This window comes from Arachis duranensis, chromosome 4 (genome assembly GCF_000817695.3).
Source record: "Arachis duranensis cultivar V14167 chromosome 4, aradu.V14167.gnm2.J7QH, whole genome shotgun sequence".
NCBI lineage: Eukaryota > Viridiplantae > Streptophyta > Magnoliopsida > Fabales > Fabaceae > Arachis > Arachis duranensis.
This window is the reverse complement of record NC_029775.3, coordinates 118,330,955-118,337,418: the sequence shown is the minus strand read 5'-3', so window position 1 is coordinate 118,337,418 and position 6,464 is coordinate 118,330,955.

Below are 6,464 nucleotides of genomic sequence, written 5' to 3'. Positions count from 1 at the left end.
TCTAAGTGTGGGGAGGTCTCCCTTCCCAAGTCACCATCCAACACAACATTCAAGTGGGTAAAACTCTTATCCCTAAGCTTTACTTTCTCACTTGAATATGGTTTAATCGAAAATGATGGTCAACTTAGAGCTCTTTGTGGAGTTAGGAATAGGAGAGAGTTGTGTAGTGGTTGGAAATTCGGTATAAAAATCATAAAGGCCAAGACTCCACGGTATAGGAATGAGGATGGAACGGAAATCACCGTATATGGGTCTAGAAGGAAGCATTGGTGGAATAAAGAGAATTCTGTGTGTCAATCACCCGTACGACAAAATCATGAAACTCAACTAACGGATGGGTGTGAAGATAAGATATGGGATCCCGGTTTGCTATATGAAGACCAACTATGGGGACTCATATCTTGGGTAGAACTTTGCCCAAGCCTGATGAAGATGGTTGAAAATTCTGTCAACCAATTGAGGAGCAAAGATCCTTGGAGATTCAAGGATGAGTACAAACATAAGCCACCATGACAATAAGCACCTCAACAAGTCCAACATAAGGACTTAAACTAAAAGTGCTAGGTGGGAGACACCCCACCATGGTAAACTCTTTCCACTCGCTTTTAAATTTGCTTAATAAGTGATTTGAGTTGCCATTGTAGGTAGATGTTTCATACAAATTTGTTTGTACAACTTAAATGTTAGCTTAGTCACATGTATGTTGTGTTTAGTAGTAGATGAATAATATCAAATTGCATTTTTTTTGTGAATTATATGATGGCTGATTGAATAAAGAGTTGTGAACAGTATGGGGAGCACCCAGCATAATTTTTCTGAAAAAAAAGGGGGTAGACGCGCGCGCACAACGCACGCGCACGCGTCCCTGAGCGGATGCATCATCACCCACATCCCCGAGAGTTGGGCCTCTCTTGGGCAAACACTATGCCCCAAGCCCAACCCAATCCATTTCTCAACCCAATCCACGCTGACGCGCACTACGTGCGTGCGCGCCGATCATGAGAACAAGGACATGTACGCGGACGCGCACCTGCCACGCCCGCGTCGATCTGCTGCTGCAAATTTTTGAGCCAAGCCAGAGAGTTGAGCCGGATCTGGGCCAACTTTAAGCCCCCAGCCCAACTCAATGTACGCGGACGCGCACTTGCCGTGTGCGCGCCCATTTGCCCAGGGAGGAACAGACGCGAGCGCACGCATCGCGCTAGCGCGCCTTATCACAAATTACCAACATACGCGCACGCGCACTTGCCGCGCGCGCGTCCCTTACATGCTGCCGCCACTCTCGGCTTTTGCCCCGAGAGTTGGGCGTGCATCAAGCCCACTCTAAGCCTCAGGCCCAACCCCATGTACGCGTGCGCGCACTGTACGCGCACGCGCCGTTGCATAATCTGCCAACCCACGCTAGAGCGCACTGCACGCTCACGCATGGATCTCCATTTTCCTCAATGCACGCGGACGCGCAAGGTGCGCGCTCGCGCCGATTCAAAAAAGGGGATAACCCTAATGCGTGAAGCGCACTGCGCAGTCACGCACTCCCCATCCTCTTCTCACCATTTCCTTCTTCTTCTTCCCACCTCAGCCGCCGCTGTTGCTCCGCCGGCAGCCACCACCGGACGGCCATCCTCTCTTCCTCTCTCATCACTGCCCAACCTCTCTTTCTCTTCCACTCACTCTCTCCTCTTCCTCTCGGCCAAACCTCAACCACCGCAGCCATCCATCTTCCCGGCCACCGTCCACGGCGGTGCGGACTTCTGCCTCCCCCACATTCCGGTCAATCCCTATTTCCCTTCCCATTCCCAGTTCCTCCCAGCTCCCAGGTTCCTACTCAATTTCTGTTTTTCTGTTTTTCTTTTTATTGTTCATTTCTGTTAGTTACTGTAATTGTCTATTAGTTAGTTGAATTCAAATGTTACATGTTAGGATTAGATAGAAATATCTGCTGTTAGGTAGCTAGGGCTGGATAGAGGATTCTAGGCCTGATAAGTGCTCCGTATGTGCATATTTGCTGCTTGTTTCCTTGGGTACTGTATGTTGATTTTGGGTTGCTATTTTATGCAATATGTGTTGCTGGGTACTATTTCACTGCTGCTGTGTTTATTTGATGTTGCCTTCTTGCTGTTTGTGCTATTTTGCTATCCGGGAACGTCCAATTTTAAGCCGAAATGCTGCCCAATTTTCAAGAAAATTAGTTTCATTCTGGTCTTTATTTCAAATTTGGGCAAATTTCTGTTTCCTTTTGACTTCCCGGATTTGCATCATTCATTGTGAACATGAACCGCAACTTATCTTTTCTTTGAGCCTAAATATCATCATAGCACTAACCCACTTTTCTAACTCACTAATTTCTTTAACCAATTAACCTCTACTCACATTTAACCCTCTTTAACCATTCTTTCAAAATTATGATGATATTATTGCTCATTGAATAAGAGTTGCTGACCTTAGTGAACATTGCATTCTTGTTTATTTGTTCACTTATGCTTACTTGTTTACCAACTCTTTCCAAATTCAGTTCACATCATGATTGTTTATTAGCCAATTGATATCCTGAACATGCCTTCTTTGTTACATGCTAAGTGTTTCATTGCTTATATTCTATCATATTTTTCAGGATGTCGGATAAAGGAAAAGCCATAGCCACTGCCTCCAAGAAAAGAAAACACTCTACACCCTCTATCCCCTCCATTTATAAGAATTATGCTAAGAATCCTTTGAATGACGAAGAAAAGGAAAATCAGTCATTACCTTCTACTGACCCAACAAAGTTCCCCAATCTCTACTGTGAGCTTCGACTTTCCAAATATCGGACAACGAAGCTGAATACTGAGAAGAAATTGCTCCCCCCCAATGATGTCCGACGGTCCATTACTAGTCGGATCCTTGAGTTGGGTATCGATTTTGTTGACAGAGATTTGGGGGATATCAACATTTCTTGGGTTAAGGAATTCTACTGCAACTTCTTCCGTCCTACTTTGGATTCGGTTCAGTTGAGGGGTAGAGAGATCATGATTACTGAGACTGCCATTGGGGAGGCATTACAGTGTCGGCACATTCCTGATGACACGTGTGCCCATCAGCAGGCAGAGATGGCTATCCATACCATGACCTTTGATTATGAGGCGCTTAGGCGCGTGATTGGTTTACCGGATGCTACATGGGTCATGGATGCGACCAACACCAAGCCTAAGGGGATGCTATTTGCTCAGCTGACTAGAGAGGCCAAGACTTGGCAGATGATCTTTGCCCACTATGTCTTGCCTACCACTCACTTCTCTGAGATCCCTATGGAGATGCTTCTGCTGATTGGGTGTGTTATGGAGGGGAAGGATGTCTCTTTTCCTCGACTTATTCGACAGTGCATGTGGCGGGCGCATATTCGTGGCCTACTTCCATTTCCTACCTTGGTCACGAGTATGGCATCCCTAGCTGAGGTCCCCTGGCTAGACGATGATGTGATACCACCACCCCCTAATGCAGATGACAGGGAGGTTACTATTCCTTGGGGTGGTTGGGTGCACGAGAAGCCCCCAGCCAGACGCCAATCTAGAGCTAGAGCAGTAGTGGGGACAGCTGGACCATTAGCCCCTACAGCAGCCCCATCCTCCTCTATAGCAGCAGCTCCCTCTTCATCGACAGTTCCTTCTTCAGCACCTGAGCCGACTTATCTACTGGTCCAGCGCCTGTTTCGGTTCTTAGAGCGCGAGAGGCGCCATGTCAGACGCCGACTGGACCGGATGGATCAGGCCCTCATCTCCCTCGGTGCTGAGTTACCTCCGCTTCCCGACTCTCCGGCCTCCGATGAGCAGGATCATCAGGAGGAGGATGCGGAGGCACCGACTCGGCAGGATGCCCCTACAACTGCCCCAGATACCACAGAGACACCACAGACTCAGGCGGAGCCGGTTCCACAGCCTCAGACAGATTCGGCACCTACCGTTGTACCTTCCACTGATCCTCCGGTTTAGCATCGAGGACGATGCTTGATCTTAAGTGTGGGGAGGTCACCGGTAGCACTTTTCTAGTTATCCTATTTTGCATGTCTTTTGTATATATTTTGATGCATTTTTAGTTTACTTTGGATACCTTTACTACTCAATTTGGATTTTAGATATTTCGATGCTTTTGGATATTTTTAGATGTTTTGGATGATAGATTCCATACTTTTAGTTGGATTCTTCTTTATACATTTTTGCATATCTTTCTTTTTAGTTTGTGGTTGTGATTAGAAATCATACTTTGAATTGCAAACACTTAGTCACCCTTTTTGCATAAGAAATTGGTTTTAAGCGAAAAAGGAAAGGGTGAACTAAGGAAAATTTTGAATTTTTCAATCACAACAATGCTTAGTCAAATATTGAGATTTTTCAAGAAATTTAATTATAGGGCACCAACCCAATTGATTGAAGAAGCTATATCTTTATGCTTGAATTTCATACTTTGTGAATCATGTATTGAATTAAGAACACAAGCTTGTGAGACTTGAGCCTATTGATGTGGTTACATTTTATAACCACTTATTTTCCATTCTTGTGTGAAATTGTTCTCTATCTATGATTGTGATCCTTGATTTGTTTGATTCTATATGTCCATTTATTTCTTGTATTCATGAATTTGTATGATTGAGGCCATTATTTCATTAGCCCACTTACCCAAATAGCCAACCTTTTACTCTCCATTGTTAGCCAATTTTGAGCCTATGCTTAACCAACTTTGTTCTCACTTTAGCACATTACAAGCCCAAGGCGGAAAACCAATGAAAGTCCTTGTTTGGATCCTTGATTAGTCTAGGCTAGTGAGAGTGTTTATTATTCAAAGTTGGTGAGGCTTGGGAACATTGGATGGGATAAAAGGGGTAGTACACTTTCATGTTTAGGAATTGGGTACATATTCATGTATGGATTAAATGTATAGACCTTATGCATTGATGCTCTTGTGTATAGTTTGAAAGAAAAAAAAGAGAAATGAAAAGAAAAAAAAAGAAATAAAAGAGAAAAAACAAAAGAAAAGAAAAGAAAGAAAGAAAAAGGAAGAAAAATAATAAAAAAGGGACAAAATGCCCCAAAGTGAAGTCAATAAAAAGGAATCAATGCATAGGTGTTATGAATCAAATAAGAATGCATGAGTATGTAAGAAAAAATAAAGAATGGGTAGTTAGAATAGTTTGAACTTGTATAGGTCATTATATAGTTAGGTGGGGAAGTCTATGCTAATCAAAGATTCAAATCCTAGTCCACTTAACCATAAATGATCCTACCTTGACCCTAACCCCATTACAACCTAAATGAAAGATCTCATGATGAATGTATGCATGCATTGAATAAGTGTAGATTGTTAGAAGAAAATCAAATTTTGGAAAAGCATGAATAGAAGAGAATTGAGTGAATTAACCCTTAAACACTTGAGTGAATAGAGCGGATACACATCCGGTGAGGGTTCAACAGTTCAATTACATGTATTCACCCATATTATCTACATTCTTGCAAGTTTGAACTCTTTTTGATAATTCAATACAATTGTGGTTGGACTTAACTCCTATTGCCCTAACTATTGTGCTTACACATGTTCTCTTGGGAATTGATTTGTTTGAACTAAGCATTTGCATTTACTTTAGGTAGTTGCATTTAGATAAGTTCATGTAGTTAGTTGCATTCAATAAATGGCTTACCCCTTAGTTCCTTCTTATTTTAGCATGAGGACATGCTAAGGTCTAAGTGTGGGGAGGTTGATAAACCCCATTTTTAGGGTTTATCTTGTATTGAATTTAGAGTATTTTGATAACCTTTCGTCACATTTAGCCTATGAATTAGCATGGTTTTGTTATCTCTCCCATATTTATGCTTAAGTGTAAAAACATGCTTTTTAAGCCTTATTTTGATGAATTCTAATTTCTCCTTGATTTCATAAGATGCCTTGATGTGTTTGCTAGTAATTCCAGGATTGAAATAGGCTAGGCATGGATCAAAGGAGTAAGGAAGGAAACATGCAAATGGAGAGAAGCACAAAAGACAAAGGAATTGATCTCGGCCAAGCACGCGCACGCGCACAAGGCGCTCGCGCGCACATTGCAGAATCGGCCAGGGACGCGCACGCGTACCGTGCGTGCACGCGTCGATGACCGCACATGACTTCATTAAAGCAACACGTGCCTGGCGATTTGAGAGGGTTTCTGAACCCATTTTTGGCGCCAATTGCTGATAGGAAGGGATAAAAGGATCAAGGATTGAGGGGAGGGCATCATGATCATCATTATTGAATCTAGGGAAGCATATAGCATAATTAGGATTAGTTTAGAGTTAGTTTTAGAGAGAGAAGCTCTCACTTCTCTCTAGAATTAGGATTAGGTTTAGGTTAATCTCTCTTCTTAGATCTAGGTTTAATTCATGCTTTGCTTCACTTTTCCTTTGCCAATCCTTAATCTTCTCCTCTTTCTCTTTCTAGTTATGTGCTTTAATAATTGTAATTCT